The following is a 13,356-nucleotide window of genomic DNA, read 5'->3' on the forward strand; positions in this document are numbered from 1 at the left end:
GGGGGCAAATCTGCCATTCTCGGGACCACTGGTTGGCCTCTCCACTTCCTGCACTCATGACAGTTATGTTGATGCCTCCTCACTGCTTCTCTACCTCTCAATATCCAATACCTCCTGCGCAGCTCAGCGAAGACGCGTTCAGCTCCAGGGTGATGCAACTGCTTATCACAGTGCTGGATTAGGAGCTTTGTGATTGGGTGAGTGGGGGCTAGAAGGACAGGGTGCAGAACGTCCTGGCTCAGGAGTCTACCTCCAACCTAGATCAGGTCAGACGACTCATCGTATTCGGGAGCAAGGGTAAGCAATCTGCTGCTTGTCGGGATGGTCTTTCCGGATTTGATTAGTGCAAACTCTTCAGGAAAGCTCTCCATCTGAGCATGTCTCGGGAGGGCCAACTCGGCTTGAGAGTAGTCATTGGCAACAGGCTGAGTAGTGCTGTCGGCCGCCCCGTGGATCGACTGTGCAGTGGCTTCCAGGAGTTCCTGATATGTGCTGAACTGCTGAACATCAGGTATTGTAGGACTTGTTGTTCCTGTGAGCAGACCACAGAACGCCGCCTTCCTCAGCTCTTCTAACTCTTCTGTATGATCTCCCTCTGGTGCCTTCGGCCAATGCTTGGCCGACAACTGAAGGAAAGGTGGCCCTTTACTCCAGCGATTCTCTCCAGCAAGCTGAGTCAGTGTTTTCCCTCTTGTAATATCGTCAGCAGGATTGGTTGCTGAATCGATATAGCGCCAGGCTGCAGGGTCAGACAGCTCTTGTATTTCTGCAACTCTGGTTCCCACGAACACTTTATACCGGCATGAATCTGACTGAAGCCAGTTAAGTACTGTGGTTGAGTCTGTCCAGTACACCACCTCCTGGATGTCAAGGGTGAGCTCTCTCTTAAGGACTGAAGCTAACTGCGCTCCTGTGAGGGCTCCGCACAGTTCCAGCCTGGGGATTGAAAGCTGCTTCTTAGGCGTGACTCTTGATCTTGCAGCCAAGAAGACAACATGGACTTCCCCTTCGGTACACAGGTATGCCACAGACCCATACGCACGCTCAGAGGCGTCACAGAACATGTGAATGCTGCAACTGCTGTTGCTGCAATTCCAACTGTGGTCAGTGTAACATCTTGGCAGAGTGATCTGTGCCAGCTGGGGAAGCTCACTTTCCCACAACTGCCAGGCTTGGAGAAGGTCTTCTGGTAGGTGCGGATCGTCCCATCCTCTTTTCTTGTCCCAGAGATGTTGCACGATGACCTTGGCTCTCGTGGTGTATGGAACGATAAATCCGAGAGGGTCGTACTGTTGAGCGATAGACAGTCGATAGATGTTGCGCATGGTGGGCTCTGGACTTTCATTCTGGTGATGCTTGTATCGCAGTGTATCAGACTTGCAATGCCATACGAGTCCGAGAGTGCGCTCTTGGGGGTCAGCCATCTCCTGGGTGAACCAGAGGATGCTGCTCTCTGACCTAGACTCTTCAGGTATGTTGTCAATGACTGTGGGCACATTGCTAGCCCATTGCCGCAGTTCAAACCCACCCGCCATGAGGAGGGAATGCAGTCTGTTGACCAACTTCTTAGCTTGCTCTTCGGAGGGAAGACTAAACAGTTGAAACAGTAAACAGTTGTCAACATAAAAACAGCGTTCTATTGACAGACGGGCATCTTCTCTTGGCTCAGATAGCACAACACGGGCTGCATGTTGTCCCGAAAGGAAGCACCTGCCACTCGTATACCTTCGGTTCTTTATCTACCTTCATGTCGCGCCACAGGAAACGTAGGAGACAAACCTGGTGGAACATCCCTTTAACATCACTGCTGATGGCGATTGGATGTTCCCTGAATCAAAGTAGAACTCCCAAAAGGCTAGCTCCCAATGTGGGGCCCGGCAGGAGGTGGTCATTCAGGTTCTGCGTCATTCAGGCACTCGCTGCTGCGTTCAGGGGGCGTCGTCAGTGTAGGCACACAGAGTGCACATGCAGAGCACGTGATCAGGCACAGTGGAAACATAATGGGAATGCATGCACTATTTCATTTTCATTCTGGATTGATAAAATGGAGGAGGTCTTGCGCCCTCTTATTATCTGGCTCCCAAGAGAAACCATTAAGGCCACTATGCTAACTGCATTCAAGAAAAGTTTTCCCAACACCTGTGTGAAAAATCTTGACTCTAGAGGGGAGTCCTACAGCCATTACTGCTCGCACAACACAATCAAATACCTTGTTGCTGTTGCCCCATGTGGCCTAATCATGTTTATCTCAGCTGGATATGGAGGACGTGCCATTGACAAATATATCACTATGAACTCTGGTATCTTGGACTATTTAAAGGAGGAGCAAGGTGGGAAACCCAGGATCATCTGTAACTGCACTCATCTGTGGCTCATCAGCAATCTGCACACCTGGTCCTGATCATCATCTCTACACCATATAAGCTGTGACCTGACATCCATTCCCTGCTCGTTAGCCTAACCAGTATGTTGTGTTTGCGTGTCAGCTTAATCCTTTTGTCAGTTAGCTTTGCTGCTCTGTTGCTTTTGTTTGTTGCTAAACTGATTCCTGTTCCTTTGTCTGCAGTTTCGCCCGGGAAATTCTCTCCACCTCTGCCTGGCAACTTGAACCTCCAACCATATCGAACCACCAAGATTCCTGTTTCCCAGCTCTCCCCTTCCAACCCACTCGTCCCCACCTTCAGCCCCCATCACCCGGACTCACCTGTCTCCACGTTTGGCATTACCTGTGTTCTTCAATAAATACTCACCTTTTTCGCCACCTACCTTGTCCTGGGGTCCGTTTCAGGAAGGAGGTTTAACAAACTCTGAGTGTAACCCTGGTGTCTGAGTTGATTTACCCTGAGATGGGAAACTCAAACAACTGATATGAGTTGGTTCAATCAACTCAGAGTATGTTCATGCACGTGCACCACCACAATAAAAAGGCAGCATGAATGGAGCCATGATACTACGATTCACCATGGCAACAACCACAAACAAACGGGTCGGCGGAAATACTCATGCGCACATACAGCGAGTTTGAACATGTATTTTGTTAAAAAAGCAATCACAGCAGCTGCTGCAAAAGAGAGAGAATTTGTGTGGGACAAAATTGCTAGAGTAAATGCGCATATTCCAATATAGTGTATTAATATCATATTTAATCATAAGTATAATATTACTGGTGAAATGGTATTGAACCTATAATCTATTTCATTTAGGTGCAATACTGTGTGCGAAAAAGTCCTAGGCCTACTAATCCCATTCTGAGGCTGCAGCACCATCATTAACAGAATTATAATTTGTTATCTTTTATTTCAAAGGGTTTACATCATTTACCTGCAATACTGTGGGACTCCTTTTTAATGTCTCTTACTGGTTTGTGTCCAGGGAACACTACAAAAACGTTTAAATCACATTTCAGAGCGAGTCACTCTTCTGACAGCGCTTTGCTATACAGTGGCTTTACCAAAATGCTCCGCATCACCAATGTTGTAAAGAAAACTGCCGTGTGCAAAAAAAATGTAATGCGACACAAAAAATCTACTGGGATGTAGAGCATGTCCACGATGGGTGACGTTAGTGAGGACGGATAAGGTTATATAAGCTACATAACTGATAGACTGGGAAGAAAAACGATACCGCTCAAATAGGTAGTTATCTGGAAATTAAAATGCATCAGGGCCTCAATATCATCTCAACACCCTGCGAAGTAATACAGCTTCTTCATCAACGGGATCATCAACAAAAGGAAATGCTATGTTTTGAGAAAAAAAAACGTTTTATAGTCTTAGTCATATTAGTTGTTTTATAGTAACATGGTTAATAAACCAACCCTGTTTTTTTATTCATGCAGATACAGTAACAAACTGCGCTAAAATGCGCCTGATACAGACTGAATGAATGAATGAGGAAATGAAAAAGCGCTGTGTCAGAGGGAGGAGACTGAGAGAAACTCAAGGTTTCTTGAAGAAAACCTGCTCCCGACCAGGTTAGGTTCACAGACTCAGTTACCATAGTAACTGACTTTGAGGTTAAGTTACCTCTCTTTCTGAAACAGAAAACCCAGAGTGTCCCTCATCTCACTAAACCTGCTTTCTGAAACAGACCCCTGGTCTGCATTTGGGTTCTGTATCTGAGAAACTGTCACAGGGTGATCTCATCCGTGAGTGATAAGTGACAACAGTGATGTTCTGATGTTGCAGTTGCATCTGCGCGCACACACAGACACACACACACACACACACACACACACACACATGCACGCACACACACACACACACTTTACACATCTACATAAATTGCTCCTGTATATTTCATATTGACACTCGCTGCCTTTTGTAATTTTTTATTGTTTATATATACTTTATATGACATTTGTTGTTATTCTTTGTGTACAATAGATTTGAACAGATTTGCATACAATTTTACATAAACAACATTCTGTATTTGTCAATATTCACTTATGTACAACAATACTTATGCTCAGCATTTTTAAATGTACGGAATTGATTGTGTAAAAAAAATTTTTTCATACTGCTAACAGCAGCAGCACTTAACAGTTGTTTTGTGATTTGAATAAAATGTTTCTGAGGGATATTTTCTATGAATTCATTATGCTCATGTATCTGCTCTGCAGTTTCAGTCGCTGACCAACAAATTCATCCACAAGCTGGGGCAACATTGTTGAGAAATAAAATCTCTTCAGATGTCCTACCCTCTCCAGAATCAATGGTATGGTATGGTATCAAATGGTACAGTGAACATAACTGTGTCATTTGGGCTCCAGATAAACAATTTGGCCATATTCAGACCGGCACAAAACATGCCTAATTGTACCTGCATGTAATATCCTCGGCTACCTGTTTTCTGAAGTTGTGGTACTTCATCTACTAGCTTGATATCACTGCAGTTATGGTCAAGTTGATCCAAGAGGGTAGAATGGAGTTTACTTGGGACAGGACATTTTATTTCGAGTAGGACAGCTGAGTCAATTACCCCATCTGGGCTGGCTGACACCCTGGCTCTGTGACACTAACCACGATGCCCCTATGTGTAATACTCATGCCTTGCTCTCGAAGTGCATTACCAGCAACCACCTCATTCTCCTTACCATAATTTGTGGCATAGTTGCCACGAAAGGAGGGGTAGACGTGCTCTGCCATGAACTTATCAGGATTAATGGATGCTCTAGACGGAACCTTTTTAGCTGAACTTGCAGTTATTCTCAATTTTCTGCCACAAATCGGAAGAACTCTGCTCCCTTGTTTCAGATTCTAAAGTAAAAGCCTGTGCACTGTTCGCTTGAACATACAACTCATAGAAACTTTTACATGTCTCACATGTGAGATCAGAACCAGCATGGGTTTGATGGGGTCTTAAAAATCTTGCATCTAATGCAGTATTTGCAAGGCTGCAGGGTTACACTACTGGTTTTACACTTTAACACTTGCCCAATAGACTGTTTTTTTAACAGGAAAAGTGGCTTTGTTGGGTCTTTGTCTACATTATTTATAAATTCTGCATGGGACATATATTATGATGTGTTTGGTAGTGGCTGAGCACCTGACACCCTAATGCTAAATTCATCCCCTGCCCTGTGGTGGCTGAAGTTTATGTCCCTCAGTCGTTTCGGCTCAAGGTTCCTGACTGTCCCTGCATTCCACCTGCGCTGCTCATCTGTACATGCAAGCCCTGTCTTCCCAGTAGTAACTGCATTCTCAACCTGTAATGAGCATATTCACCTAATATGTTACTAGAGTCTGATCTATATCCATTTGCCATGTGTTTCAGATTTTGTCATCCCCACATCGCTAAACTAAATCGAAAAAAACATTCATCAAAAGTGATCTGATCACATTATTTTTATTAAATCACAGATAAAAACAAAAGGAAAAATTTTTTTCTTCATACCTTCCAAAGGATAGCTGCTGCATGACTGCACGTTCTCCTTAATCCAGCAATACATGAACATCCGACAGTCTCTATCACCCCCGACTGCTGCAGCATAACCCTAGCAATAAGCTTAGGCTGGTTAGCACTTTCACTCCTGTCTACCTGTGCTTTCAAAAATACATAGTCTCCATGCTTTAGTAAAAAAAATGCGCCCGACTTTATTACTATAGAAGTAATTGAAGGCCTCTGTGCTTTTGTAATTGCGCATCTCCTCACGATCTACACCCTCCGAAAAGATATAATAATTAATTATGTCAATATGGCTAACTCCTGGCCATAGCTTCATGTCATCCACCCAACCTGTCAATTTTGAGGGATGTGGCACTCTGATACGGTCGGCTTCACGATCTTTTGAGATTTCATCGGCGGTGTGTAGCCACCGTCTACTTCCCATCTTGACCGAACAATTATCTACTACTTTAATAACTTAAATAAAACTATCACCGTAGTCTTGTGCAGTAGAAAACCATTTAGTCAGTTGAACCTGTTATGAATCATGGGAAATAGAACAGGCGAAGAATAAGGTGACTATAAACATATTCTTTAGTTGACAAGTTTGAGGAAGCACGTTCAAGCAAATTCAAATTCATTAACTTTAAGGACCGTTCTGTATTTATGGAATTGACCACCGGAGGAAAATAGATTGCTCTAAACAAATTATTCTTTGTTGAGGGGGGGGGTCACCCGGGGTCAGGGTACTAAAGTATAATCCGTTTTTCGTTTTAAACCAAAAACGAAAAAACGAAAAAACGAAAAAACGGGTCGATATTTCGTTTTTCGTTTCAAACCAAAAACGAAAAAGAGAAAATATGAGCTCCATTTTCCCGTTTTTCCAATCTCAATACAAATTAAAAATGAACTGGAAAACTGCTCGTTTTTCAACTTTTGTTTTTTGTTATTCATGTTTCCGTTTCAACCCAACAGCGAGAATACGTGCTAATTTTTTGTAATGTACATAATCATTGAAAATCTGATGGAACACAGGTCTCGTTTTTGTTTTGTATTGGCTTACGTGTTGAAGATCAGAAGTGGCTCATATCAATGCGGCGCTGGACCGGAAGTAACATTAACGTGTCAAAATAAAGTGTGGGAAAACCAAACTATGAGCTCCGTTTTCTTGTTTTTCCAATGTCCATACAAATTAAAAATTAACTGGAAAACTGCTCGTTTTTCAACTGTTGTTTTTTTGTTATTCATGTTTCTGTTTTAACCCAAGAGCAAGAATACGGGCTCATTTTTATAATGTGCATAATCATTGAAAATCTGATGGAACACAGGTCTCGTTTATAATGTTATTTTGGTCTTACGTGTTAAGTCAAAAGTTGATTAAAACCAAGGCACTCTGGACAGGAAGTAACATTAACGTGTCAAAATAAAAGTATGAGCGCTGTAATAACTGCCAGAAGAACAATGTACTTTATGAAAACATTGTTTGCCTGTAGCTTGTCAGATTAGGCTAAAGTTAGCTATTTAGGGTTATATAAAGTATTTAATTATTTAATAATAATTTTAAAATCACATGGAATCTACATTCATCTATTATTAGCCTATGTGTGGCAGTTATTGACTAGTTACTCTAATCTTACACCAGCTAGTAAAAAGGCATCTAACACTCTTTCAACCAAATTAACCAAAAATAACATGCATTGTTCCCTTCCATGCTCTTCGCAAGTAAATTAATATTCACAACTTTCATAAAATGTTGGGTGTTTTATTCAATTTTATAGCAGTTATGGTCTTCCCGGGCAAATTTTGACCTGGTAGTGCAACAGGGCACTATTGAGTTTTACAGAAGATAAACACACAGGACCTGTGCATATTTACAAGTATGTGCATGCACACACACACACACACACACACACACACACACACACACACACACACACACACACACACACACACAGACAGACAGACAGACAGACAGACAGACAGACAGACAGACAGACAGAAAGACACACACATAAACACACAGACACAGACACAGACAGACAGAAAGACACACACACACACACACACATAAACACACACATACACAGACAGACAGACAGACAGACACACACACACACATACACAGACAGACAGAAAGACACACACACACACACACACACACACACACACACATACACACACGCCTACCAAGAGCCTGGGTCTGTCCGAGGTTTCTTCCTAAAAGAAACTAAATGAAAAGGCTTCTTTTTATTGCAACTCTGCAGAATTCATGGTTGACCAACTTAACTGCCATTAATTTGAGCGTGATGAAAAACTCCTGCAGATACAACTGGGCCACATTGCAAACCTCTCATCATATTAGTGAGGAAGCTGCCATGTTGCTTCTCTCATCCTGGTCTCCTCAGGCCCTGCAGACTGGACCACACTTGTGGTTTACTGCTAGAATATTACAGTAGGCCACTTTTCTGATTCAGATTTGCCACTTGAGTCCACAGCTCCATACAATATATAATAAACATTATTATATTTTATTATCCAATATTGGCCAACTACTGTTTCAAGGCCTTAGTATGAGCAGTGAACATCTAACGAGCTGGGTGATCCAGGCACAGGCCCAGCAGTGAGGAGGTCTACCATGCTCACCATGAACTCTGGTCCAGTCTGCAGGGCCTGAGGAGACCAGACCAGAATGAAAGAGTCTCCAGTACACATTAACTTGTTAATTTATGTTCTTCATCACATTGACATGTTCATTGGCAGCTAATGTGGTCAACCATGTCACATACAATATTCTGCAGAGCAATTTAAAAAAGCCCTTATATTTTCTGTCTGTTTTTACTGGCTGGAGTAGAGTAGAGTAAAAGTAGTCAATAACGCCACACATAATGTAGGGGAATACAGATTTTATTTAAAATGTGATTTAAAACTTATTGTAATCCTATTTCTATTTTAAAACAATATCCATTCTTACTCCCTTTGTGGCTATTAATGAATGTTGCTCAATTAAATACTTTATATAACACTAAATAATTAACTGTAGCTTAATCTGACAAGCTACAGGCAAAAGCGAAAGTACATTGTTCTTCTGGCAGTTATTACAGCTCTCATACTTTTATTTTGACATGTTAATGTTACTTCCTGTCCAGAGCGCATTGGTTTTAGTCAACTTTTGACTTAACACGTAAGATCAAAATAACATTACGTTTTGATAGTTTGTTTTTTCGTTTGAACCACAAAACAAAATAAGGAGAAACCACCTGTTTTTCGTTTGTAGTTTCAAACCAAAAACAAAGAAACGGTAAAAAAAAAGAGCCGTTCTCCCGTTTTTGGTTTCTGAATCCAAAAACGAAAAACGACTAAACCAAATTCAAATAACGGTCCGATTTTGGTTTTTTTAATTCCTTTTTTCATTTCTCCGTTTGAATATCTACATTAAAGGAAAGACAGGTTGGCCAAGTGACCCGGAAGTAATAGTAAATATGGCCTATAAAAATAAAAGCCAAGCTGTTAGAATGGTCATAATATGCAGCACTAACGTTATACCAGAATAACGTTAGAAGAAAAAAATCAATCAATAAATAGGCTTATATAAACCTGGACCGGAAGAAATCTGTTAGCAACAGTAGTTTATTACAGTGATTTAATATCGTGCCTATCCACGTATACATCACCAGTCACGTTTAATGAGCGCATTGTTTGGTTCAATACAGTTGGTAATAGTTAACCTAAGAACTTATTGTGTGTGCAGAGTTGTTACTGTTAGCACTATATTATATAATTAAATGAATATTTAATGTGGTTTCCACCGTAATGTTCCCCCTTTCTACCAGCAGGTGGCAGTATTTATATGACTGACTGTATGGTGTCTTTGGTAACTGTTTTAAATCAAGATTACTGATACAGATGTATTTATTGTTGTTCATTTCATTTGGTTTTTGATTTTGATTTTATTTAAAATCAAATTAATGTTAATCAGTGGAGCAGTGCTGAGGATGAACTAGAGTTTAAGAGTCTGATAGCTTGGGGGAAAAGCTGCTCTGCAGTCTGGTGGTGCGGCAGCAGAAACTTCTATAACTCTTCCCAGAAGGCAGCAGGGTGAACAGGCTGTGGCTGGGTGGGTACTGTCCTTTAGTATCCTTTGGGCTCTGCGTAGGCACCTCACCTCACCTCACTGACATCACTGATGCTCGGGAGATGGGTACCAATGATCTTCTGAGCAGTTTTAATCTCCCGCTGCAGAGCCCTCCGGTCCTGGGCCGTGCACATCCCATACCAGTTTGTGATGTTTCCAGTCAGGTGATCACCACATCATCAACACATTTGCTGATGTAAGATGTCACACTGATGATGTATAATCCTCAAGGCTCTCCTGGGTGGTGACCTCATCTGTCCACACTTTGACTGCCCTTACTTATGATCAGACTTGCAGCACTGTCTTTATATTTCATGAAAGCTTAAATGTTAACATAAAAATGTTTTAGAATGGCATAAAATTAAGAAATGAGAATGTGTCTGTACACCTATGTGTCTTAAGCAGCATAAGCAATCAACATTTGTTTGCTTTCACTCCCTCTTGACTGCAGCTCAGTATATCATTTGGACTGTGCAATGACAGATATCGTAGCAATAGATGATGGAGAAGTGAACTGTGCATCACTGCATGAACTTTATCTGAAAAATGTGTGTATGTAAAAGTAAAAATACAATTCCATAAATGATATTCCATAAATATTATCCAAACTTTAGGTGTTCTCTGTAGTGTGGTCCTGTAGCAATACATAATGATGGCAGTTGTTAAGTGTAAACAATCTTTGTATATTTACAGTAAATTACAGGTAGCACGGTTGCCAGTAGGTTACTGTAAATCGATTTTACAGCAAACTACTGCAGCTGTACTGTAATGCAATTTACAGTATATATAACAATACTGTAAAAGCACAAACAGTATTTTACTATATTTTTATGGTATTTTGTAATTTGATGCTATTGTACTGTAATATGTAGTTTTATTAATATTGATACATTACTGTTAATTATTACTATATTATTGATCATTACTATTATAAATAATATTATATAATAATCTCCAGCTACTAATATTGTACTACTAATAAGGTATACTTCAGAATAACAAATACAAATCAAAAGGCAATCCAAACATTGTTCTTAATTTAAAAAATAATTTTATTTAAACATTTTTAAAATTTTCAACATTTTCCTGTCTTCAACGACATTCACATTTTTCGTGCAAGTTCAGCCCAGAGAGCTGCAGCAACTTTCAGTCAAATGTGATAGTGTTGATATCCTTCAACATGTTTCCACAAAGAGCAGCAGCAGGCAGCTGCAAATGTTTCACTGCTGATGATGATGAAAATTTCCTCAATAGATCCACCTGAAAATAAAAAAAAAAAACCTGTTACCTACAGTATTTTATTCTGAAATCATACACATATATTATTACTATTGTGTTGCACAAATGAAAGGAACTGACTGGATTCCATTATAAAGGGATTGTATTTTACTTACCATCATAATGAGGGTGGGGGTGTCTGTCTGGTCATCTGATGTGCCTCAATGTCTGCTTGGGTTGCAGTGACCTGCATCATGATAAAACAACATTAAGCAAAGAGTTGTTACAGTGTCCCAGGAAACATGAGTAGACTATAGTGATGAATGTGGGTTCACTTTGGATGTCATTATTGGTTATGAGACAATAGGTACTGATGTTTGTTACCTGACAAAAAATACCTTGTCTTAATAAGTTAGTTATTCTGCTACCGTTAAATTCGGCGTCATGTTTGACTCTGTAGAACTCCGATTTAATGAATCAGTAATAATAAAAATGTGTAAACTGCGACGTTAAGCAGACGAACATTAACGTTACCTGGGAAACATCATTAATCTCTTTACATGGAGTTAAAGTTAAAAACCAAATTATGTTAAATCATGATCGCCGAAATAGTTAGTGAATGTTTATGAGTCGTAAGAAAACATAAATGATCTTTAAGAAGGAGTAGATGTTTACTGGTAAAGCTCGGCTCTGTTTAATGTAATGATATATTAATGGACGTTTGCCTCAGACAGTGAACGAGTTGAAGATTTTATTTGCCTCGTTGTCAGTCATTTCTGTAAATAAAATTATCAAACAGACTTTTCGTAATTCACTAAGTTATTCTGATCAAATCGGCATCATGTTTCACGAAGCAGATCTCTAATTTAATGAAATAATAAGTTATAAAAGCTCCGTGGACATGCTAACTGGCGTTGTTTCGGGATGTCAAACAGTAACGTTAGCTAGCTAGGTTTTTTTCATCTCACTTTAGTTTAAAGGTAGTTTACAGAATAGCTGTTTAAGTTAAATACAAGCTGAAATGAAAAGCCTTTCTTTAGGAGTCATACAAAGTCATACGTTATAAAATAGGAGTATTAGCTAGCTATATGTATGTGTCAAGGGGAACCCAGATCTTTTAAATTGAGCAATATATTAACGGAGTCTGGAAAGTAATGGGCAGAACACGTACTTACTAGCTAGACTAATGTTAACGTAACGTTAACTGTAACAAGTAAGTTAGTATGAACAAATGTAAGGGTATTTTGTTCAGAGAAAAAAAAACAAGATATGCAATTAACTGTAGGCTACAATATGTTCAGAGGATAGCCACTTGCTATCCACACTAAAGTCACAAGGTTAGCTAGAAAATTACTCAGTGTGAGGATATCGCAACTTTAGGATGCCCAGTGCACCCCACACTATAAAAAAAAAAAAAGAACGATGTTGTGGTAACGTTACACTTGAGCGTATAATCATGAAACTTTATGATAAAAGTTAGCATGAAATACATAAAATAAACCAAACTTACCAAAACTTCCAAACATCCCCCGCTAGCAAGGCTTCTCCTTCAGTATCTGGGGGCCAGTTTGGTGTTCTGTCTGAGTAACTGACATTAGGAGTCGTTTTTTACAGCAATGCTGTATTATTGCCATGGCATATTACAGCCAGGTTACAGCAAGCCTAAAATATACTGTAAAATATTCCCGCTTCATCAAAATTACCCACAATGCAACATAAAATGAAGTATTTTACTGTAATGAAGAAATGTGGTATTGCACTGTAGATTTTTACAGTAGCCTACTGTGCTGCTAAATATACAGCGATTTCTAAGAGTGTAGGCTATTCTGCTTAATATTACCAATATGCCTAGTAATTGCTGACAACAACTAGCATTTATAATCAATCTGGAATGTAAACAAAACATTCTCAAGGTACACATTTCAAAGAAGACTACTTGAATGAATATGAGGTGCTAGAAAAACAAAATGCATCAGGTGGTATCCAATGATAGCCCAACCATGGGCCCAACACTTTTCTGTAGCTTTTCCATTATATTAATTTAATTATATAATATAACAGTAACAACTCTGCACACACAATAAGTTCTTAGGTTAACTATTACCAACTGTATTGAACCA

The 13,356-nt window shown here is 40.0% G+C and overlaps 1 long non-coding RNA gene across 1 annotated transcript; it reads right to left on the reverse strand.

The window, feature by feature from the left end:
• Positions 1–11,263: 11,263 nt before the first annotated feature.
• On the reverse strand, positions 11,264–13,050 carry LOC116063932. The gene is made up of 3 exons (XR_004108403.1): positions 12,747–13,050; positions 11,413–11,483; positions 11,264–11,278 (listed from the first exon to the last, which is right to left on the reverse strand). It is a non-coding gene; the product is annotated as an uncharacterized LOC116063932 (long non-coding RNA).
• Between the last annotated feature and the right edge of the window lie 306 nt (positions 13,051–13,356).

Source organism: Sander lucioperca, chromosome 21 (genome assembly GCF_008315115.2).
Source record: "Sander lucioperca isolate FBNREF2018 chromosome 21, SLUC_FBN_1.2, whole genome shotgun sequence".
Lineage (NCBI taxonomy): Eukaryota > Metazoa > Chordata > Actinopteri > Perciformes > Percidae > Sander > Sander lucioperca.